General features: G+C 42.3%; 1 long non-coding RNA gene across 1 annotated transcript in view; it reads right to left on the bottom strand.

The window, feature by feature from the left end:
- LOC147691964 (uncharacterized) overlaps nt 1-13285 on the bottom strand; it is a 158979-nt gene extending 145694 nt beyond the window's left edge. The window contains exons 1-4 of the long non-coding RNA XR_015299979.1: nt 13193-13285; nt 9159-9249; nt 4964-5054; nt 798-888 (exon numbers count right to left, since the gene is read on the bottom strand). This is a non-coding gene — a long non-coding RNA (uncharacterized LOC147691964). The remainder of the gene's footprint in view (nt 1-797; nt 889-4963; nt 5055-9158; nt 9250-13192) is intronic.
- Nucleotides 13286-25603: the final 12318 nt, after the last annotated feature.

Below are 25603 nucleotides of genomic sequence, written 5' to 3'. Positions count from 1 at the left end.
AGAGATGGTGTACTTTACAATGCCCGTCTCCAAAGTCAAGGTTGTCAAAAAGTTTCTCAAAAAGTATATATTTATTACAATCGACGTCTATGGCAGAGAACCCCTGGGATTCCCGGTCCTCGATTTCACTATTCTGGTAAGCATTGCATGAATTCCTCTGGTGGAGACTCACAGGTAAAGTCCCCTGAGAGGAGCTCAATATGCTTTGCATCCCCACCAGTTACAGGGGTACACTACATCGGTATTCCCACTCCCAAAATTACCAATACAATGGGATCCGCAATTTGGGATACAGGAATATGGCAGAATTACAAACTGTACCCTGAAACTCCCCTGAAGTATTGGTAATTACTGTGGTGCTGGGAAATACAGTGTTTGATGACCTTTGATAATACCCCATTTTCCACCCTTCCATACACCAGATTTCAACAGCCTTTACCACGTGAAATGTCTGGGTGTAGGAGTGCTGCAGAGATGCTGTATTCCTTGTCCTTTGGATTTTCCAAAACAGTGTTTCAGGCCGAAACAGGAATCACACTAAACTCATAAAGGAGGCCAACGTTTTTACTCATTTAATAAAGAGACTGGGTCCAATATTAGGATTATATAATGTGAATTGGGTTGGTAACAACTGTTACATTCAGAGAATGCTTTCTTTTTTTACTCTACATTGAACATGCAGAAAGAAAAATAACATCTTACTATTCAGTAAGGCAGGTTTACTTTCAGATGGTGTCAAGCAGTGTGAATGTGATCCCAAATGCTACAATACCATACAATGCAAACTTCTAAAGTACCTTCCTGTACGTAGGTCCTTAGTCCTTTCTCTTCCATCTGCACTGGTGTTCAGTGTGAAACCGTGCTTCTCAAGCAGGTCAGAAACTGCTCCTGAAAAAAGACAAGCACATGCTTTAGACATCAACGGAGGCCTCTCAGTCAATTTCCTGTTCGCCTTCACAAAAGGTTTTGATCATTATGACACAGGCGCAGAGTCTGGGGCAAAAAAGTACCTGCTTGAAACAAACCTTTTACATTGAAGGGAATTCGATTTGTGATCATTCGATTCCACAGTTTTTAACTCTGCCTGTGCCACAGCACAGGGAGACACACCTTATACTCTAGATGCAGGAAATATTTATGGATGAAACTGGATTATAAAAAACATAAAATAACGAGGAGATAAGTTTGGACCCGCTGGAACAGGGAAAATATGGGCAAGTTCCACTTCATCCCTTATAAGGAGATCACCAGCTTTGCTGGAGTAAATGTTACATTTGTGCAAACAGCATTTACACAGTTCACAATTTGCCCCCAGGATGTAAGGCATGTTGTAACCAGAGCTCATGCCCCATAAACACTCAGCACACAATGAAATCTGGGGTAAACCTCTCACATTAGTTATCTGAAGGGCAGTCATAATACCTAAGCGCTCTAGGTATTGTGTGACACTTTAGGCCAAACCTAAGGTTGTACACCACAGCACTTTAAAATGAAGGACCTGTTGTGGATGTCAGACATATCATCGATCTACGTGGGGGCCTTGGGCTGCGAAATCTCTGTAGAAAAATTTATATTTAGTGGGATGAATATTCAACGTGACAATGTGAAACAAGCACTGGCAAAGCCATTAGGTCTGGCATTGTCCTACAGCTTTTTGTCAAATCTTGTTTTGCTATGATTTTTGCAAAGATTTGTTGTTCGGGAAGCTGCTGTGTATTCATCAATCTAAGAAAAAAAACCTTGACTAAAGGCAAATATATTTTTGGTCTAAAAAAGACACATTACAATGTTACTCGCTGGCACTGAAGGGAACTACTTTCTGTATGGCTGTGATTCCTTTGTGAAAGGGCAGCATGCTATAACTCATAGTGAAGTCAGACAATAGCTGGAGCATTGCCCCTTGATTTATGCTTGAGTGGATTGTAGAAAAATTTGAATGATACATCCACAGACAAATGGATGAAATATGGCTAAAACCCCCTAAAAGTAACTACGTCAAACACATCATTTTTGTAAAAATAAAAGGATTTGGGTAACACAAACCTAAAAATGGCAATCGTTCAGCCGAGTGAGGTAATCAGGGAGAGCGAGAAAGAAAGGAGTGGTAGAAAAAGGAAGGAAAGAAGAAAGAACAAGGAAGTGAAGAAAAAGGAAGGAAAAGAAAAAAAGGAAAGAAGATAAATATAGAAACTGAAAAAAAGAAAGCAAATAAAGAAAAGAAGAAATGGAGGAACAAAATAAGAAAATATATAGAGGAAATAAAAAGAAAGGATAAAAGAACGAAGAAAAGAGGGAAAGCAAGAATAAGGGAAGGAATAAAAGGCCAGATAGAAGGAAGGAAAGAAGAAAAACGGAAGGAAAAATAAAGGAAAGAAGGAATGGAGGGAAAATAAAGGAAAGAAAGAACAAAATAATGAAGAACATGAGAGAAGAAAATAAAAAAGTAATGAAATGAAGGAAGCAGAGAAGAAAAGGAAGGAAAGAAGGAGACAGAAAGATAAAGAAAGATTACGAGAAATAAGGAAAGAAAGAAAACAGAAAGGCAGGAAAGAATGCAAGAAAGGAAAAATGAAAAAGTCTCAGAAATAAGGAAAGCAGGAAAGAAAGCAAGAAAGAAGGAAAGGAAAAAGGAAGGAAATAGGAGAGAAAAAAAATTAAAGAAAAGCAAGAAAGAAAGAATGGAAAGAAAAAAGATATAGGAAAAAAGGAAAGCAAGCAAGATTTTAGGAAAGAATGAATAAATGAATGATAGAGGTAAGAAAGAAAAGAAAGGAAAGAAGGAAAGAAAGAAAGCACAAACAAAAGAAGGAATGAAAGAAAGAAGGATACAATGGAAAGAGAGGTAGAATGACAAACAAAAAAAGAAAAAAAGAAGTAAGAGAAGAAAAGCAGAAAGAAAGAAAAAAGAAAAAAAAAGGTGAAAAGGAAGGAAAGAAAGAAGGCAAGAAAGAAATATAGAAACAAAAAAAAGAAAGAAAGAACAAGTGCTGCCAATAAAACACAATACCATCCTGTTTTCTTTCTGGGAAACAGTTGTTGAAGAAGCACTGGTGAAATTAAGTCCAGAATAAATGTATTCTGAAGAAATGTCCGCTAATGAATTCCCATCTATAATATTGAAGTTTTCGGTTTGTGCACTGAATGCATAGTAACATGAGGCTATCTTATTACAGAACAGTTTTCAGTGGAAGCAGTCTGTTATGCTGTGAAATACCAGCAGACAGATAAACAAAGGAGACTCCAAAAGGAATTTACAACAGCATTGGCAGGGGACATGAACTAATAAAGCATGGAATATGGCCTGTTTTCAGGTCAGGCTCTAAAAACTAAAGCATAACTAAAGTCATTATAAAGCAAAAACAAGCAAAACACTGGCACTGAAGGGAACTACCATGTGTGTGGGTATGCTCGCTGTAACAGAGCAAAATGCAGACACTAAAAGTTAAAATATCCAGTGGCTGAAGTAGGCTGACCCACTGCACCACGCTGCATGCTGTAGTGGGCGTAAGAAAGATATGAATAACAACAGAACAATGGACGAAGAAAGGTGGCTAAAAACCCCTTTAAGTAAATGCATTATACATATCCTTTTAGTAAAATCAAACGATCTTGGCTAACACCAAACCTAAAATTGCAGCCAGAGTCCAATTCATTAAATTAGAACCAGAAACAAACAACGCCTTAGCAGTGACATTTCATGCAACAAACGTTCACAATGCTTCAATTTGCCATTTGACCTTTAATGACACACAGAGCCTTACTGTTGGAATCTTTTATCGCCAATCCAGTATGGCCTTACTGGACAGCTGTGAAGATTCCCTTTAATGTATGCACCCTCGTCAACACCCTGCAAGTGACTGATCTCACAAGGTGGTAATTAAAGTGCAACGTAGTCATGTATAAGAGACGGTGTCCTTTACAATGCCTGTCTCCAAAGTCACGGTTGTCAAAAAGGTTCTCAAAAAGAATATATTTATTACAATCGAAGTCTATGGCGGAGAACCCCTGGGATACCCGGTCCTCGATTTCACCATTCTGGTAAGCATTGCATGCTTTCCTCAGGTGGAGACTCACCTGTAAAGTCCCCTGAGAGGAGCTCAATATGCTTTGCATCCCCAACAGTTACAGGGGGACACTACATCGGTATTCCCACTCCCAAAATTACCAATACCATGGGGAGCGCAATTTAGGATACAGGAATACCGCAGAATTACAAACTGTACCCTGAGACTCCCCTGAAGAATTGGTAATTACTGTGGTGCTGTGAAATACAGGGGCATATTATCAAGCCTGTGCGCTAAAATTATCGCCGCTTTATCGGCCGAAAACGGCCGATAAAGCGGCGATAATGGGCTTGATAATATGCTCTATCGAATTCCAATCGAAGCACATGTTAGATGTGAAGACATCTAACATGGGCTTCGATTGGAATTCCACAGAGCATATTATCAAGCCCATTATCGCCGCTTTATCGTCCGTTTTCGGCCGATAAAGCGGCGATAATTTTAGCGCACAGGCTTGATAATATGCCCCACAGTGTTTTACGACCTCTGACAATTCCCCATTTCCACCCTTCCATACACCAAATTTCACCAGCGTTTACCTCGTGAAATGTCTGGGTGTAGGAGTGCTGCAGAGATGCTGTATTCCTCGTCCCTTGCATAATCCAAAACAGTGTTTCAGGCCGAAACAGGAATCACACTGAACTCATAAAGGAGGCCAAAGTGTTCACTCATTTAACGAAGAGACTAAAGTCCCATATTAAAATGATATGATGTGAGTGGGGTTGGTAACAACTGCTACATTCAGGGAATGCTTTCTTTTTTTAACTCTACATTGAACATGCAGAAAGAAAGGTAACATTATACGATTTACTAAGGCAGGTTTACTTTCACATGGTGTCAAGCAGGGTGAATGTGATCCCAAATGCTACAATACGATACAATGCAGACATCTAAAGTACCTTTTTGTACGAAGGTCCTTAGTCCTTTCTCTTCCACCTGCACTGCTGTTCGGTGGGAAACCGTGCTTCTCAAGCAGGTCAGAAACTGCTCCTGAAAAAAGACATGCACATGCTTTAGACGCGAACGGAGGCCTCTCAGTCTGTGTTATCACTTTCCTCTTCGCCTTCACAAAAGGTTTTGATCATTATGACACTGGCGCAGAGACCAGGGCACAAAACAAGTGACAGACATGCTTGAAAGAAACTTTTTACATTGAAGGGAATTCGATTTGTGAACATTCGATTCCAAAGTTTTTAACTCTGTCTGTGCCACAGCACAGGGAGACACACATCTTATACTCTAGACACAGGAAACATTTATGGGTGAAACTGGATTATAAAAAAAATAATTAATGAGGACATACGTTTGTTTGGACACAATACAACAGGGAAAACATGGGCAAGTTCCACTTCATCCCTTATTAGGAGATCAACAGCTTTGCTGGAGTAAACTCATAGTGAGGTCAGCCAATAGCTGGAATATTGCCCCTTGATGTATGCTTGAGTGGGGAGTGCAAAAATGTGAATTATACAACCACAGACGAATGGATGAATTGTGACTAAAACAAACTAAAAGTAAGTACGTCGCACACATAATTTTTGTAAAAACAAAAGGTTTTGCGTAACACAAACCTAAAAATGGCAATCGTTCTGCCGAGTGAGGGAGAGAGAGAAAGAAAGGAGTGGTAGAAAAAGGAAGGACAGAAGAAAGAATAAGGAAGTCCAGAAAAAGGAATGAAAAAAAGAAAGAAGATAAATATAGAAATGAAAAAAAGAAAGAAAGAAAATAAAGTAAAGAAGAAATGGACAAACAAAATAAGAAAATAGCAGAGGAAATCAAAAGGAAGAAGAAAAGAACGAAGAAAGGAAAAAAAGTAAGAAAAAGGGAAGGAATGAAAGGCCAGATAGAAGGAAGTAAAGAAGACAAGAAGGAATAATAAAGGAGGATAAATAAAGGAAAGGAAGAACAAAAGAAATGAAGAAAAGGAGAGAAGTAAAGAACAAGTATTTACAATGCAATGGTCTCGGCATTGTTAAAGTTAGAGCTATTGGCAATGCTCATGACATTATTTTTATTTATGTTTTTGTTTTTAAAACATAAATAAATGGCATTGTCATTTACAATGCCAATAGCTTAATGGCTCGCAAATGCGAGACCTATTGCATTTGCACTCACAGAGCCACACACACAAAGCCACCCACCCACACATAGAGAGCCACCCACACAGTCATTCACATAGAGCCACCCACCCACACACAGAGCCACACACTCACAGAGCCACCCACCCACACACAGAGCCCCCCACCCACACACAAGGCCACCCACACACACACAGAGCCACCCACACACACACACAGAGCCACCTACACACACAGAGCCACCTACAAAAAAAGCTACCCACAGAGCCACACACGCAAAGAGCCACACACACAGACAGAGCCACCCACACACAGACAGAGCCACACAGAGACAGAGCCATCTACACACAGAGCCACACACACAGAGCCACACACACACAGACAGAGCCACACACAGCCACCCCCACACACACCGAGCCAACAACACATACACAGAGCCACCCACACACACAGAGCAACACACACAGAGCCACCCACACACACTTAGAGCCACCCACACACAAATACAGAGCCACCCACACAGAGCCACACACACACACACACACACCCACAGAGCCACCCTCACACACCGAGCCACCCACACACACACAGAGCCACCCACACACACACAGAGCCACCCACACACACAGAGCCACCCACACACACATACAGAGCCACCCACACAGAGCCACTCACACACAGACCCACACACACACACACCGATCCACCCACACACACACAGAGCCACTCACAAACACACAGAACCACCCACACACACAGAGCCACCCACCCACACACAGAGCCACCCACACACACTTACAGAGCCACCCACACAGAGCCACCCACACACACACAGCGCCACCCACACACACAAGCGAGTGGAGGGGGGTGTTAAGGTTGGCAGAGGGCACAGAAAGGACAGAGGTTACTGGCACCCATGCTCCAGGCGAGTGTGGCGGATGCTAGTGTTGGCAGAGGGCACAGAAAGGACAGGGGTGACTGGCACGAGTGGTGGAGGGAGGATGCTAGGGTTGGAAGAGGGCACAGATGACATTAAGGGGATGTACGTGTGCGGCTGGGTATGTGGGACTCGGCCTGGTGACTCTGCCAGCGGCCAGCCCCCTCCGGCCTCCCTCGTGCCACAGTTAGCAGGCACACACTCTCCTTCCGTCCTCCCCCCACGGCGGCGCCCTCAGCGGTGACAGTGTTAACGCACAGAGGCCATAAGGAAAGGCCTGGAAAGCCGAGCCCCGGCGTGTTGCGGCACAGCAGGCCCCGCTTTATTTATAACCACAGGAACATTTGAAATATGTGTGCACGCTGCTTCCTTGCACCCCCGCCTGCTGCGCTCCAGAACGCAGCACTGGACCCAAAACAACAAACACACCAGCAGAGCTGCAGCAGTCCGCGAGCACACCTATGCACGAGTCCTGGCACAGCGGGCACACCTATGCACAAGTACCAGCACAGCGTGCACACCTCTGCACAAGTACCAGCACAGCGGGCACACCTATGCACGAGTAGGGGCACCGCGTGCACTGTAGGAGCCCGCGTGCACACCTCTGGGGACTTCCTGCCTCGAGGTAAGGAAGGCTTGGTAAATCTACAATAAAGTTTTAAACGTGGCAGCGCATTGCAGATTTTAAGACCCTCACCTGCACGTTTCAGAACATAACTAAAGTTATTATACAGCAAAAACAAGCAAAACACTGGCACTGAAGGGAACTACCTTGTGTGTGGGTATGCTCGCTGTGACAGAGCAAAATGCAGACACTCAAAGTTGAAATAGCCAGTGGCTAAAGTAGGCTGACCGACTGCCCCACGCTGCATGCCATAGTGTGCGTATGCAAGACATGAATGACAACAGAACAATGGACCAAGAAAGGTGGCAGAAAACCCCTTTAGGAAAATAGATTATACATATCCTTTTAGTAAAATCAAAAAGTTTTGGCTTACACCAACCCGAAAATTGCAGCCAGAGTCCAATTCATGAAATAAGAACCAGAAATGAACAACACCTTAGCATTGACATTTCATGAAACAAACGTTCACAATGCTTCAATTTGTCATTTGACCTTTAATAACACACAGAGCCTTAGTGTCGGATACTTTTATCACCAATCCAGTATGGCCTTACTGGACAGCTGTGAAGATTCACTTCAATGTATGCACCCTCGTCAACACCCTGCAAGTGGCTGATCTCACAAGGTGGTAATTAAAGTGCAACGTAGTCATGTGTAAGAGATGGTGTACTTTACAATGCCCGTCTCCAAAGTCAAGGTTGTCAAAAAGGTTCTCAAAAAGTATATATTTATTACAATCGAAGTCTATGGCGGAGAACCCCTGGGATTCCGGGTCCTCGATTTCACCATTCTGGTAAGCATTGCATGAATTCCTCTGGTGGAAACTCACCGGTAAAGTCCCCTGAGAGGAGCTCAATATGCTTTGCATCCCCACCAGTTACAGGGGTACACTACATCGGTATTCCCACTCCCAAAATTACCAATACAATGGGATCCGCAATTTGGGATACAGGAATATGGCAGAATTACAAACTGTACCCTGAAACTCCCCTGAAGTATTGGTAATTACTGTGGTGCTGGGAAATACAGTGTTTGATGACCTTTGATAATACCCCATTTTCCACCCTTCCATACACCAGATTTCAACAGCCTTTACCACGTGAAATGTCTGTGTGTAGGAGTGCTGCAGAGATGCTGTATTGCTTGTCCTTTGGATTTTCCAAAACAGTGCTTCAGGCCGAAACAGGAATCACACTAAACTCATAAAGGAGGCCAACGTTTTTACTCATTTAATAAAGAGACTGGGTCCAATATTAGGATTATATAATGTGAATTGGGTTGGTAACAACTGTTACATTCAGAGAATGCTTTCTTTTTTTACTCTACATTGAACATGCAGAAAGAAAAATAACATCTTACTATTCAGTAAGGCAGGTTTACTTTCAGATGGTGTCAAGCAGTGTGAATGTGATCCCAAATGCTACAATACAGTACAATGCAAACTTCTAAAGTACCTTCCTGTACGTAGGTCCTTAGTCATTTCTCTTCCATCTGCACTGCTGTTCAGTGGGAAACCGTGCTTCTCAAGCAGGTCAGAAACTGCTCCTGAAAAAAGACAAGCACATGCTTTAGACGTGAACGGAGGCCTCTCAGTCACTTTCCTGTTCGCCTTCACAAAAGGTTTTGATCATTATGACACAGGCGCAGAGTCTGGGGCAAAAAAGTACCTGCTTGAAACAAACCTTTTACATTGAAGGGAATTCGATTTGTGATCATTCGATTCCAAAGTTTTTAACACTGCCTGTGCCACAGCACAGGGAGACACACCTTATACTCTAGATGCAGGAAATATTTATGGATGAAACTGGATTATAAAAAAAAAAAATTAAAGAGGAGATAAGTTTGGACCCGCTGGAACAGGGAAAATATGGGCAAGTTACACTTCATCCCTTATAAGGAGATCACCAGCTTTGCTGGAGTAAATGTTACATTTGTGCAAACAGCATTTACACAGTTCACAATTTGCCCCCAGGATGTAAGGCATGTTGTAACCGGAGCTCATGCCCCATAAACACTCAGCACACAATGAAATCTGGGGTAAACCTCTCACATTAGTTATCTGAAGGGCAGTCATAATACCTAAGCGCTCTAGGTATTGTGTGACACTTTAGGCCAAACCTAAGGTTGTACACCGCAGCACTTTAAAATGAAGGACCTGTTGTGGATGTCAGACATATCATCGATCTACGTGGGGGCCTTGGGCTGCGAAATCTCTGTAGAAATATTTATATTTAGTGGGATGAATATTCAACGTGACAATGTGAAACAAGCACTGGCAAAGCCATTAGGTCTGGCATTGTCCTACAGCTTTTTGTCAAATCTTGTTTTGCAATGATTTTTGCAAAGATTTGTTGTTCGGGAAGCTGCTGTGTATTCATCAATCTATGAAAAAAAAACTTGACTAAAAGCAAAAATATTTTTGGTCTAAAAAAAAACACATTACCATGTTACTCCCTGGCACTGAAGGGAACTACTTTCTGTATGGCTGTGCTTCCCTTGTGAAAGGGCAGCATGCTGTAACTCATGGTGAAGTCAGCCAATAGCTGGAACATTGCCCCTTGATTTATGCTTGAGTGGATTGTAGAACAATTTGAATGATACAGACAAATAGATGAAATGTGGCTAAAAACCCCTACAAGGAACTACGTCAAACACATCATTTTTGTAAAAACAAAAGGTTTTGGGTAACACAAACCTAAAAATAGCAATCGTTCTGCCGAGTGATGGAGAGAGGTAATGAGAGAGAGAGAGAAAGAAAGGAGTGGTAGAAAAAGGAAGGAACGAAGAAAGAATAAGGAAGTGAAGAAAAATGAAGTAAAAAAGAAAGAAGGAAAGAAGATAAATATAGCAATGAAAAAAGAAAGAAAGAAAATAAAGTAAAGAAGAAATGGACGAACGAAATAAGAAAATAGCAGAGGAAATAAAAAGAAAGAAGAAAAGAACGAAGAAATGAAAAAAACAGCAAGAAAAGGGGAAGGCATGAAAGCCCAGAAAGAAGGAAGTAAAGAAGACAAGAAGGAAGGAAAGAAGAAAAGAAAGAAGGATAAATAAAGGAAAGAGAGAACCAAAGAAATGAAGACAATGACAGAAGTAAGTAAAAAAGTAACGAAATGAAGGAATCAGAGAAGAAAAGGAAGGAAATAAGGAGAGAGTAAGAAAGACTATGAGAAAGAAGGAAAGAAAGAAAACAGAAAGGCAGGAAAGAATGCAAGAAAGGAAAAAATGAAAACATCTCAGAAAGAAAGCAAGACAGAAGGAAAGTAAAAAGGAAGGTTATAAGACAGGAAAGAAAAAAGAAGATATAGGAAAAAAGGAAAGCATGCAAGAATTTAGGAAATAATGAATGAATGAAAGAGGAAAGAAAGCACAAACAAAAGAAGGAAAGAAAGAATGAAAGAAAGAAGGATACAATGGAAAGAGGTAGAATGACAAAGGAACGAAAGAAGAAAAAAGCAATAAGGGAAGGAAAGCAGAAGGAAAGAAAAAAGAAAGGAAATGGTGAAAAGGAAGGAAAGACAAAAGGTGAGAAAAAAATAAAGAAGTATAGAAAGAAAGAAAAAAGAAGATATAGCAAAAAGGGAAAGCAAGCAAGAATTAGGAAAGAATGAATGAATGAATGAATGAAAGAGAAAACAAAGAAAAGAAAGGAAAGAAGGGATGAAAGAAAGCACAAACAAAAGAAGGAAATAAAGAATGAATGAAGAGAGGATACAATGGAAAGAGGTAGAATGACAAAGGAACAAAAGAAGAAAAAAGCATTAGAAGAAGGAAAGCAGAAAGAAAGATAAATGGTGAAAAGGAAGGAAAGAAAGAAGGTGAGAAAGAAAGAAAGAAATATAAAAACGAAAGAAAAAAAAGAAAGACAGAACAAGTGCTACCAATAAACACAATAAAGTCCTATTTTCTTTCTGGGCAACAGTTGTTGAAGAACCACTGGTGAAATTAAGTCGAGAATAAATGTGTTCTGAAGAATTGTCCGCTTATGAATTCCCATCTATAATATTGAAGTTTTCGGTTTGTATACTGCATGCATAGTAAAAAGAGGCTATCTTATATTTCCAATGGATGCAATCTGTTATGCTGTGAAATACCACCAGGCAGATAAACAAAGGCGACGCTAAAAGGAATTTACAACAGCATTGGCAGGAGACCTGAACTAATAAAGCATGGATTATGGCCTGTGTTCAGGTCAGGTTTTAAAAACTAAAACATAACTAAAGTTATTATACAGCAAAAACAAGCAAAACACTGGCACTAAAGGGAACTATCTTGTGTGTTGGTATGCTCGCTGTGACAGAGCAAAATGCAGACACTCAAAGTTGAAATAGCCAGTGGCTGAAGTAGGCTGACCGACTGCCCCACGCTGCATGCTATAGTGTGCGTATGCAAGATATGAATGACAACAGAACAACGGACGAAGAAAGGTGGCAGAAAACCCCTTTAGGAAAATACATTATACATATCCTTTTAGTAAAATCAAAAGGTTTTGGCTAACACCAACCCTAAAATTGCAGCCAGAGTCCAATTCATGAAATTCTAACCAGAAACGAACAACACCTTAGCATTGACATTTCATGCAACAAACGTTCACAATGCTTCAATTTGTCATTTCACCTTTAATGACACACAGAGCCTTAGTGTCGGACTCTTTTATCGCCAATCCAGTATGGCCTTACTGGACAGCTGTGAAGATTCACTTTAATGTATGCACCCTCGTCAACACCCAGGTCTCCAAAGTCAAGGTTCTCAAAAAGTATATATTTATTACAATCAAAGTCTTTGGAGGAGAATCCCAGGGACACCCGGTCCTCGATTTCACCATTCTGGTAAGCATTGCATGCTTTCCTATGGTGGAAACTCGCCCGAAAAGTCCCCTGAGAGGAGCTCAATTGCTTTGCATCCACACCAGTTACAGGGGGACACTGCATCGGTATTCCCACTCCCAAAATTACCAATACCATTGGGACCGTAATTTAGGATACAGGAATACCACAGGATTACAAACTGTACCCTGAGACTCCCCTGAAGAATTGGTAATTACTGTGGTGCTGGGAAATACAGTGTTTAACGACCTCTGATAACTCTCCTATTTCCACCCTTCCATACACCAAATTTCACCAGCTTTTACCTCGTGAAATGTCTGGGTGTAGGTTTGCTGCAGAGATGCTGTATTCCTCGTCCCTTGCATTTTTCCAAAACAGAGTTTCAGGCCGAAACAGGAATCACACTGAACTGATAACGGAGGCCAAAGTTTCCACTCATTTAACGAAGAGACTAGGTCCCATATTAAAATATGATGTGAGTGGGGTTGGTAACAACTGTTACATTCAGAGAATGCTTTCTTTTTTTTTTAACTCTACATTGAACATGCAGAAAGAAAGGTAACATTATACGATTTAATAAGGCAGGTTTACTTTCAGATGGTGTCAAGCAGTGTGAATGTGATCCCAAATGCTACAATACCATACAATGCAAACTTCTAAAGTACCTTTCTGTACGAAGGTCCTTAGTCCTTCCTCTTCCATCTGCACTGCTGTTCGGAGGGAAACCGTGCTTCTCAAGCAGGTCAGAAACTGCTCCTGAAAAAAGACAAGCACATGCTTTAGACGTGAACGGAGGCCTCTCAGTCTGTGTTATCACTTTCCTCTTCACCTTCACAAAAAAATGTGATCATTATGACACAGGAACAATGTTCGGGGCAGAAAAGTGACAGACCTGCTTAAAACAAACTTTTTACATTGAAGGGAATTCGATTTGTGAACATTCGATTCCACAGTTATTAACTCTGTTCGTGCCACAGCACAGGGAGACACACCTTATACTCTAGACGCAGGAAACATTTATGGATTAAACTGGATTATAAAAAAATTATAATTAATGAGCACATAAGTTTGGACCAGCTGGAACAAGGAACACATGGGCAAGTTCCACTTGATCCCTTATTAGGGGATCACCAGCTTTGCTGGAGTAATTGTTACATTTGTGCAAACAGCATTTACGCAATAAACAATTTGTCCCCGGTGTAAGGCATGTGGTAACCGGAGCTCATGCCCCATAAACATTTAGCACACAATGAAATCTGGGGCTAAACCTCTCACATTAGTTATCTGAAGGTCAGCCATAATACCTAAGTGCTCTAGGTATTGTGCGACACTTTAGGCCAAACCTAAGGTTGTACAATGAAGCACTTTAAAATGAAGGACCTGTTATGGATGTCAGACATATCATCGATCTACGTGGGGGCTATGGGCTGCGAAATCTCTGTGGAACAATTAATAATTACTGGGATTAATATTCAACGTGACAATGTGAAACAAGCACTGGCAAAGCCATTAGGTCTGGCATTGTCAACCAGCTTTTGGTCAAATCTTGTTTTGCTATGATTGTTGCAAAGATTTGTTGTTCTGGAAGCAGCTGTGTATTCATCAATCTAAGAAAAAAAACCTTGACTAAAGGCAAAAATATTTTTGGTCTAAAAAAAAAAACCACATTACCATGTTACTCCCTGGCACTGAAGGGAACTACTTTCTGTATGGCTGAGCTTCCCTTGTGAAGGGGCAGCATGCTGCAACTCAGAGTGAAGTCAGCCAATACCCTGAACATTGCCCCTTGATTTATGCTTGAGTGGATTATAGAACAATTTGAATGATACATCCACAGACAAATAGATGAAATGTGGCTAAAAACCCCTACTAGTAACTACGTCAAACACATAATTTTTGTAAAAACAAAAGGTTTTGGGTAACTCAAACCTAAAAATGGCAATCGTTCGGCCGAGTGAGGGAGAGAGGTAATGAGGGAGAGAGAGAAAGAAAGGAGTGGTAGAAAAAGGAAGGAACGAAGAAAGAATAAGTAAGTGAAGAAAAATGAAGTAAAAAAGAAAGAAGGAAAGAAGATAAATATAGAAATGAAAAAAGAAAGAAAGAAAATAGAGTAAAGAAGAAATGGACGAACAAAATAAGAAAATAGCAGAGGAAATAAAAAGAAAGAAGAAAAGAACGAAGAAATGAAAAAAAAGCAAGAAACAGGGAAGGCATGAAAGCCCAGAAAGAAGGAAGTAAAGAAGACAAGAAGGAAGGAAAGAAGAAAAGAAAGAAGGATAAATGAAGGAAAGAGAGAACAAAATAAATGAAGACAAGGAGAGAAGTAAGGAAATAGTAACGAAATGAAGGAAGCAGAGAAGAAAAGGAAGGAAATAAGGAGACAGAAAGAGAAAGAAAGACTATGAGAAAGAAGGAAAGAAAGAAAACGGAAAGGCAGGAAAGAATGCAAGAAAGGAAAAAATGAAAACATCTCAGAAAGAAAGCAAGACAGAAGGAAAGTAAAAAGGAAGGTTATAAGACAGGAAAGAAAAAAGAAGATATGGGAAAGAAGGAAAGCTTGCAAGAATTTAGGAAATAATGAATGAATGAAAGAGGAAAGAAAGGAAAGAAAGCACAAACAAAAGAAGGAAATAAAGAATGAAAGAAAGAAGGATACTTTGGAAAGAGGTAGAATGACAAAGGAACGAAAGAAGAAAAAAGCAATAAGAGAAGGAAAGCAGAAGGAAAGAAAAAAGAAAGGAAATGGTGAAAAGGAATCAAAGACAAAAGGTGAGAAAGAAATAAAGAAATATAGAAAGAAAGAAAAAAGAAAGAGAGGAAAGAAAAAAGAAGATATAGGAAAAAAGGAAAGCAAGCAAGAATCAGGAAAGAATGAATGAATGAATGAAAGAGAAAACAAAGAAAAGAAAGGAAAGAAGGCATGAAAGAAAGCACAAACAAAAGAAGGAAATAAAGAATGAAAGAAGGAAGGATACAATGGAAAGAGGTAGAATGACAAAGGAACAAAAGAAGAAAAAAGCATTAGAAGAAGGAAAGCAGAAAGAAAGATAAATAGTGAAAAGGAAGGAAAGAAAGAAGGCAAGAAAGAAAGAAAGAAATGTAAAAAAGAAAGAAAAAAAAGAAAGACAGAACAAGTGCTACCAATGAAACACAATAAAATCTTGTTTTCTTTCTGGGCAACGGTTGTTGAAGAACCACTGCTGAAATTAAATCGAGAATAAATGTGTTCTGAAGAATTGTCCGCTTATGAATTCTCATCTATAATATTGAAGTTTTCGGTTTGTATACTGCGTGCATAGTAAAAAGAGGCTATCTTATATTTCCAATGGATGCAATCTGTTATGCTGTGAAATACCACCAGGCAGATAAACAAAGGCGACGCTAAAAGGAATTTACAACAGCTTTGGCAGGAGACCGGAACTAATAAAGCATGGATTATGGCCTGTGTTCAGGTCAGGTTTTAAAAACTAAAACATAACTAAAGTTATTATACAGCAAAAACAAGCAAAACACTGGCACTGAAGGGAACTATCTTGTGTGTTGGTATGCTCGCTGTGAGAGAGCAAAATGCAGACACTCAAAGTTGAAATAGCCAGTGGCTGAAGTAGGCTGACCGACTACCCCACGCTGCATGCTATAGTGTGCGTATGCAAGATATGAATGACAACAGAACAACGGACGAAGAAAGGTGGCAGAAAACCCCTTTAGGGAAATACATTATACATATCCTTTTAGTAAAATCAAAAGGTTTTGGCTAACACCAACCCTAAAATTGCAGCCGGAGTCCAATTCATGAAATTAGAACCAGAAATGAACAACACCTTAGCATTGACATTTCATGCAACAAACGTTCACAATGCTTTAATTTGTCATTTGACCTTTAATGACACACAGAGCCTTAGTGTCGGTATCTTTTATTGCCAATTCAGTATGGCCTTACTGGACAGCTGTGAAGATTTACTTTAACCCCTTGTATGCTTGTGACGGAACCGCTCCGTCACAAGCCACGGGTGAGCTGTGCTTGTGACGGAACGGTTCCGTCACGGCCCGCTCGGCGCGCCTGCGCAGCGCTGATTTCGCACCTGCGCTGCGCGTTCCATTGAGCGGGCGCGTTCGTGACGGAACCGTTCCGTCACAAGCACAGCTCACCCGCGAGCCGTGACGGAGCGGTTCCGTCACAAGCACGTGACCACCGTGCGGCCGCCCTACCCCCTTAGCGCTGCGGCAGAATAGCCGCAGCGAAGGGGTTAATGTATGCACCCTCGTCAACACCCTGTAAGTGGCTGATCTCACAAGGTGGTAATTAAAGTGCAACATAGTCATGTATAAGAGATGGTGTACTTTACAATGCCTGTCTCCAAAGTCAAGGTTCTCAAAAAGTATATATTTATTACAATCGAAGTCTTTGGAGGAGAATCCCAGGGACACCCAGTCCTCGATTTCACCATTCTGGTAAGCATTTCATGCTTTCCTCTGGTGGAAACTCGCCCGAAAAGTCCCCTGAGAGGAGCTCAATATGCTTTGCATCCACACCAGTTACAGGGGGACACTGCATCGGTATTCCCACTCCCAAAATTACCAATACCTATGGGTCTGCAATTTAGGATGCAGGAATACCGCAGAATTACAAACTGTACCCTGAGACTCGCCTGAAGAATTGGTAATTACTGTGGGGCTGGGAAATACAGTGTTTGACGACCTCTGATAACTCCCTATTTTCCACCCTTCCATACACCAAATGTCACTAGCTTTTACCTCGTGAAATGTCTGGGTGTAGGAGTGCTGCAGAGATGCTGTATTTTTCGTCCCTTGTATTTTTCCTAAACAGGGTTTCAGACCGAAACAGGAATCACACTGAACTGATAAAGGAGGCCAAAGTTTTCACTCATTTAACGAAGAGACTAGGTCCCATATTAAAATGATATGATGTGATTGGGGTTGGTAACAACTGTTACATTCAGAGAATGCTTTCTTTTTTTAACTCTACATTGAACATGCAGAAAGAAAGGTAACATTATACGATTTAGTAAGGCAGGTTTACTTTCAGATGGTGTCAAGCAGTGTGAAAGTGATCCCAAATTCTACAATACCATACAATGAAAACTTCTAAAGTACCTTTCTGTACGAAGGTCCTTAGTCCTTTCCCTTCCATCTTCACAGCTGTTCCGTGGGAAACCATGCTTCTCAAGCTCCGCCTGGGAGTTGAGAGAGCCCGGTAGATGAATGGCCACTATAGACAAGTCTCTCGCTAGAAGCCAGTGCCATATGGTTTAAGACTCTATGGAGAGTGTTCTTGATCGGGTATCGCCCTGTTTGTTCAAGTAATACATTGTTGTTGTATTGTCCGTTTGAATTAGAATGGACTGAGACTTGAACGACGGGAATAGTGACTTGAGAGCTAGATGTACAGCTCTCAGCTCTAGCAATTTGATGTGGTAACTCTTTTCTGAGTGGGACCATAGACCTTGTACTTGTAGAGGACGCATATGAGAACCTCATCCCTGGAGAGAGGCGTCCGTGACTATCGTCTTTGTTGGAGGGTCCTGGTGAAAAGGGACTCCCTTCATCAGGTGTGATCGCTTCATCCACCACCGGATGGAGTCTCTGGCTGATTGGCGGAGAACACATGATCCTACCAGCACCCTAATACTTGCATCCACTGGTCTTCCAAGCATTGTTGCAATGGACGCATGTGTAATCGTGCGTTTGGTACTATAAAGATGCATGATGCCGTCGAGCCCAGCAGTGATGCCACCTGTCGAACTGTCAGGAGATGCGCGTGAAGGAGGTTCAGGCATTTTTCTTGGATTGTGGACAACCTCTCCTCCGAAGAACACACGCTTGCTTTTTCGGTATCCAGGAAGGAGCGTTGAGTTGGATTTAGTATGGATTTCTTGAAATTGACATGAAGGCCCAAGTTGTTGAGAAGCTGAAGGCAGCACGACAGATGATCCTGCAGCAGTGTAGGAGATGAACTCTTCAGGAGCCAGTCGTCCAGGTATGGATATATGAAAATGTTCTGCTCGCGGAGAAAAGCGGCCACCACAGCCATACATTTGGAGAATGTTCGGGGGCTGATTTGATTTCGAACGGGAGAACTGAGTATTGGTAATGTACTTGAAACCGTAGAAATGTGCGATGTTTCTTTGATACTGGCACGTGGAAGTATGCATCCTGTAAGTCGATGGAGCGCATCTAATCTCCTTGATGAAGCTGTGGGAATATTGATGGAGTGCTAACATTCGAAATTTCTCTCTGCGAATGTATTTGTTCAATAGTCTCAAGTCCAGTATCGGTCTATATTCTGTGGTGGGGCCTCTTTTCTGCACGAGGAAGTAGCGAGAGTAGACTCCTTGACTTTGTTGATGGATGGAAACTTTTTGTATTGCTCCTTTCCTTAATAAGGTGTTTACCTCAGTTTGCAACAATCGATGGTCGTGGTGAGAAATACATCTCGGAGGTATAGATGGAGGAGGAGTTCTGAACCCTCGAAGATAGCCGTTTTTTACAATACTGATGACCCATTTGTCTTTTGTTATACGTTTCCACTCCTCCAGATGTAACGAAACACTTCCTCCCACCAGAGTGGACAACAGCTTTGGAGGAAGACACACCTCATTGCTTTTGTGGCTGCTTTGGTGCTGTTGACTGTTGATTGTTCGCATCTCTACCTCATCCCGGTCTACGTTGTTGAAATTGGGACATTTGCTGCGTCTGACCGTGGGTCTGCGAGGTCCAGTTAGAGGTTTGAACCCCCTGCTGGAAAGGGCTTTTGTCATAAGAACGGAACCAACAACAGAATTTCTTCTTTTCGAGGCCTACAGCCTTGAGGGCATCTAACTTAGTTTTCATTTTTGCCATTTTGTCGTCTGCATGTGAATCGAACAACGACGAGCCATTGAAGGGCAGATTGACTATCTTTCTTTGAGCATCAGGCTTGAGACCTGTGAGTCGAAGCCATGCTGATCTTCTAGAGCAAATACCATGTGCGTATCCATGGGCTGCCAAGTCTGCAGAATCGGCAGCTGTACTAATGATCTGGTTTACTACCAGCCCTCTTTCCTGTAAAATCTCTTGGAAATCCCGTTGGTCGTCTTTGGGTAATTTCTCATATCGTCCCAGTAGAGCGGCTGCCCTAGCCACTCTCATGACAGATCCAGACGTACTGCACATTCTGCTTCCCAAAGAGTCCATGTTTTTGCTGTCCTTCTCTGGAGGAGTAGATGAGATGGAAGTATTGGAATGAGCCTTTCTGGCGGCGGCAACTATAAGGGAGTCTGGTGGCGGGTCAAACCAAAGGAGCAAAGGATCTTGGTCTGGGGCCTTGTACTTTTTTAAAATTCTTGCGGGACCCGAGCCCACTGTGGCAGGTCTCAAAAAGGTTTTCATCGCCAGCTCTAACAATCCTGGCACCAAAGGAAGAAGAGGCTTTGCGGAAGCTCGGTGGTCCAGAGTTTTAAATATGATAGAAGTAGTCACCTGAGGAACAGTCATGGTTATATTCAACTTGCTGGCACCTCTACAGAGCACCTCGTTGAATGTCCCAATATCATCAACTGGGGAAACCCTGGTTGGTGGCATTGACAAGATAATTGGTGAGTAGTTTCTATACAAAGACCTTGTTGATAGGGTCGTTGTAGGTGACCTCCGTCTTCTCCTTGGTGTATGCGATCAGCTGGACCTTGTGTGCTCTTTTGACCGTGAACGCTGTCTTAAAGGAGATCTGGATCGCCTCGGGGACCTACCAGCAGAAGGTCGTGAGGATTCCGTGGAAGGAGGTCTCTCAGAAGGCCGGGGTTGGATTTTCCAGTGCCTTATGTCCTCGAACCATCTTGGTGACATGTTGATAGGAGGAGACTTGTTTCTGTTAGTCGGAGAGCCCTCCGTGTAATCTGTTTAATAGTGATATCAGGCGAGGAAGAAGCTTCCCTCGACGTCAGGCGCTGTGATCTCGACGTCAGTCTTTTTATGTCTTCAGCAGGAACAAATTGTCTGTCTCTCAACGTCTATCGTATCGACGTCGAACAAGAATGAGCTACCATCGACGAAGACCGTGGCGGCGACACACTTGACGGTGGAGACCTATGAGAAGAAGCTCTCAACGTCAGTCTCTTCGACGTCGACCGCTGGTGTACATGCGGCATCTTCGACGTCGATTTTGTCAAAGGTGATTGTGACCTCGACGTAGACCGCTGATGGGTCCGAGAGGGTGATCTGGAGTGTCTTGATGCCGACCTTAGAGAAGGAGGTGGAGATCTCGACGTCGACCTTTGACTTGATCTCGACGGGCGCTTTGACGTCTATCATGCTTCGAGCCCGAAGCATGTCTCAACGTTGACTCACTGTAACGATTGCCGACATCACGCCAGGCAAGATGGCGGCTCTGGAACACGCATGCGCAAGGAGGTCAGGCAAGCTTAAAGCCTGACTCTCCTCTGATACCAGCGCTTCTCGTTCTAGTTGAGATCCGCTTCCTGTCGTCTCCACTTCCGGGGACCGTTGCTTCCCTTCACTCCCTACGTCGGGTCTTCCAAAGCTGTGCTTCCTCGCTGCTTGCACCAGACGCCCGTCTTCGTGCACTTTTGACTCGTCTCCTTGCTGGTTTTGTACGCCGCCCGCACCTTTGGATCCTGTAATTCCCGCTCCATTGGATATTTGTACTTTGCTTTTCACTATTACTCCTGAGTTGGACTGGGACACTCTCATTCCCCGCACCCCTCTGGCTGACCAAACTTTCGAGTCCTTGCTCTCATTGGTGGACCGGACACTGGGGTTCGGCGTTCCGCTGACTGGCCGGACTATTGGGTGCCTGGTTCCGCTGGTCAGCCGGATGTCTGGGCGGTTTGTTTCGCCTTCTGGCCAGACTCCTTGGCCTCTGTTCCCGTCGGCCAGCCGGACCTGGAAGCTGTCTCTAACAGGACACTCTGGGACCACCAGACCGTGGACACGGTAACAGCGCTGCATTTTGTGTTATTTCTTTAATAACGTTATTTGGGTACTGCTTAAGAGTTTCCTGAACATGACAAGAGGGTCTCTCATCCCGTAATGTTCCGGATGCTGTCAGATGCACAGGGAGAAATCCACAGGATATAATTTATTCCATAGTATTGAGATAGTGCAGGTGGGCTGCTTATTTTTAGTACTAGATATATACTGGAGTGTAGCATATTTGTATATTCACAACTTTATTTCTTTCTATGCAGTCAGACACTCGCTCAACACTACACCTTTTATCTTCATTTCTACGCAAGAGAAGGGACCAGTAAGGTAATCATAGAGATAATCCTTTGAGTATAGTCCATAGAGTGAATAAATAAAAAATTATCTTCTAACCTATTGTCCGTATCTTTCAGCCTTTTTGTTTATGACGAGAAGACCTTTGGAGTTTGCTTTGTGTCAAGGGCTCTCTACCCCATCTTCCCTTGTTTTGTTTCCCTTCTTTCCCTGGATTACCATTGTTGATTGGCAATAGTCAATCCCAATAGGGGATTGGGGGAAGTTGTGGACCTTTCTTCAGTTCTGTGGCGTTTCCGCAGAAACTAAGGTGAGAACCTGACACTCATTCTCGACGGTGATCTTGTCTTTGACGTCGATCTCACTTGCGTCGTTGGTCTCGACGACGTGATGTGATATTACTTCTAGCATCTGGTGATGTAGATCTTTGCTGTTTTTTCTGAGAGGAGGGCTCTCAAGAGGTATGCCGACTTTCTGGGCCGCTTTTCTGAAGTTTTCCTCTCTCCATCAAACCAAGAAGTCTGATCTTCCCTTTGTCTTTCAATGTTCTTCTTGAAAGTTGAAGGCAGTGGTATTAGGTCTTTGTGTCGTGAAAAGAAGGTAGGCCCACGAGGCAGACCGAATTAGGGTCAGATTTGGCCATTTCTTCCCACAGGAAGGACATTTATAAAATAAAGGTGTCATTTCTGACTTAAATGAATGACCATTTTGTCAGAAAAGGCTGATAAATACCACCAGTAACTAGAAATGTCGAATAAAGTATTTAGAAAATAAATTCAGACTGGAAAAACTCAAAATCAGCTAAGCTAAAGCTCAAGATTCCTCACAGAAAGAGCCGGAAAAAAGAACTAACCTAACTGTCTCCTGTGATGCATTATGGAAGCAGAGGGTTCCTGGAGGCCTTAAAGGCAAAGTGCTCAGGGTCTCTGAGGCCTTAAAGGCGAGGTGACAGTTTTCTTTTCTGTACAAGGATGTTATTTATTTACGCAGACTTTCTTATGCTAATTGTCTGCCATTACCTGTTTTCTTTTATGAAAATAAAAGGTTATTGCAGAATGCTATTACTGTGCATGTCCTTCCCTTACATTATATGTATATGTGTTATTTTCATACTAGGGAAATACATGAAACTTTGGCTTCTTAGCCTATTGGATATGTATGGGGCTGCATATTTTTATGTTATACATGTATATGCGTGTGTGTTTATTTAGTACTATGTACCCCTTTTCTAAACATACACATATATATGTATTTTTTTGTATATGCTCCGGGTTCCCGCATGTGGGCGGAGATAATTCAGTGCTTATGACTATTGATGAGTATCCCCTGGAAGAGAACATGAGACTATCATTAAATTAGAATACAAGATCATTCAATTATCCATCCTTCATAAGTACATTACAGTCAATTATGTTGCCATATTTTCTCGCCATTCCAGTATGGCCTCACTAGACAACTATGAACAGATGCCATTTAATCTATGCACCCTCGTCAACACCCTGCAAGTGGCTGGGTTGCAAGCTGGTAATTAAAGTGCAACTTTCACTGCCGTTTTTACAGTAAAACTATATTTTCCAAAGCTTAGCAGAATCTTATGTTTATGTAGGTAGGGAAAACTCTTGAGCAGTACCTCATTCTGCCCTACCCCAGATCTCATCATTCAGGCACACCAGGTAGATCTGTCAAACTTCCTGAGAGGAAATCCATGATTTCTATGTTTCTATAACAGAGAATTATACCCTGAAAGAAAATGACTTTTGCACAAAGTGCAATGCCTTTAAAAGGTGAAACTGTGTCCTTCTGATGCAGCTGTGTGCCTTTTCCTAGTGGTTGATGGCAGCCGATCCATAAATTAGTTAATTCAACAGAGGCCCTTTTACGAGTAGGCATATTAAGAGGGCCAGCCTAATGCTCTCTCTGCCTCTCACCCTGTTTAAAATCCTGACTACTTTTTCTTAACTCCACCTCTCACTTACCTCTTAAGGTGTGAGGAAATAAGTCTGAAAGTATATGTGTACATGAGATGTTACATTGTTTCACCCATTTTCAGTCCCTGTATGGACGGGTACGTAGCCCAGTGTATCTTAGTATTTTTAGTGCCTGAATGAGATGTGCAACATTACAATGGAACAGAGCAGAGACCTTCCATGTTTTAACTTACTGAATAGAGTGAGTACAAGCAGAGCAGCTTGTGGCCTGTAAGCAGATCTCACTTCACACAGGAAGGCCAATGCCACGGCGTCGTGCTCACACCATGGTTAGAGAAAATGTTCTCTTTGCCAAGCCCCTGCAACCTGATTTTGTCAGGACCGGAAGCGAAGATTAGGCATTTGACTTCATTTAGTTCCATACTCTGGCAGTGTTACAAGTCCCAAAAAAATGTACTAACAGCAGATTAAAACAAACAGAGTAACATGTGAAATAACTACAAGTCCAGAGGCATGAACATACTCCCCAACATCCACCAATCAGAAGCACTTTCCCACATAACCTGAGCTGTTACCCTGGAAAAGTCCTCATTTATTCCTACTTTGGCGGCATTTAAGTACCTCTTGGGGGACTTTTACAGTTTGTGTTATTGGCTTGACTTCCCTTGTTGTTTGTTTGACTATTGTTTTTTGTTTCAGTGTGTCCTCCACCGGGACAGCTCATCAGTGTAGTTCTTATTCTTAGTTGTTGCGGTGTGGTCCTCCAACAACCAGAAGGCACTCGGATGCGGGTCTTTAAAAGCACCACTCACATGGGAGACAGAGGTTTGCCTTCGGCAGTGGTTTTCCCCACGTTTACACTCCTCTGTTCTGTTTTACGCTCAGGAGAGTAACAATAACCTGAGATTAGCGCAGTTCACGTTTGGCGACCAGTGATGGTCCCCTGGTTCTGATCTGGAGTTTCCTTATTGAGCGTCAAAGTAGACTGCAAAATTGGTAAACCACTTTTTTTTCTATTTTTTTTTTTTTTACTTATCTTAGTTCTAAGCCCTATGGTAGAGATGTATGAAGAAGAATTCTACGAGGAGGGCACTTAGTACCCTGATAAAGGTCTCTCTGAGGTCACAGACTCTTCAGTGAAGAGGACGGTTTTTGAGGCCCTGCAGTTCCTGACCAGACTTTTGATGTTCTTCGAAGCCTACCATCCCAAACTCTTCTCTAGGGTGGGAGAATCACCTTAGTAGGTTCCTCTCAAACTACAACCACAGGCGCTGACAGTTCAACGGAAACAACCAGAAAGGCTAAGTCAAAGGCCAAGCATGTAGGAGAAGAACAGCATGATGCCTTAGCACATCTAAAAAATGCATTTCTGAAACACACCCTGCCAGCAGATAGTTTACCCTCCTTCATGGACACTGTTAAGGATTCTTTCAATAAGGGCCAAGGGATTGACACTAGTTTGAAAGGAGGGATCTCTGATGAAGAGTTTGGTCTTAGTCGCCCCCGGCGACCGTCCACACCATGTAAGCATCTATGAGTAGTGAATCTAGCTTTTAATCACTAAGAATTTGTATATGTTGGACCCAGAAGATTTCTACCACCCCAGGTCCTCAGAGCGGTCCTCCAAAACAGAAAGTTGCCAAAAACATGGGGCACAGACTAAGAAAATCACTCTATAAGGGGTCACAGGCCATCTAAGGGTGGAGGGCCTGCACCTTATTCTAGAGAGAAAGATGGTGGCAACTCTCAAAACTGATAGCAAGATCACCACTTTTTCCCCAAGTTCAGTAAGGATCCCAAAAAAGGGATCAAGATCAGCAAATTGTGGATGGCTTGTCAAGGCAAGTTACCTGCTATGTTGGGCATTCTCACTAAGATCCCGGACATGGCTGAAGAGGCTAAGGTTTCTGGCTA

This window comes from Lissotriton vulgaris, chromosome 9 (assembly GCF_964263255.1).
Source record: "Lissotriton vulgaris chromosome 9, aLisVul1.2, whole genome shotgun sequence".
NCBI lineage: Eukaryota > Metazoa > Chordata > Amphibia > Caudata > Salamandridae > Lissotriton > Lissotriton vulgaris.
Note: the sequence above shows the minus strand (reverse complement) of the source record. Positions and strands in the feature narration are given on the sequence as shown.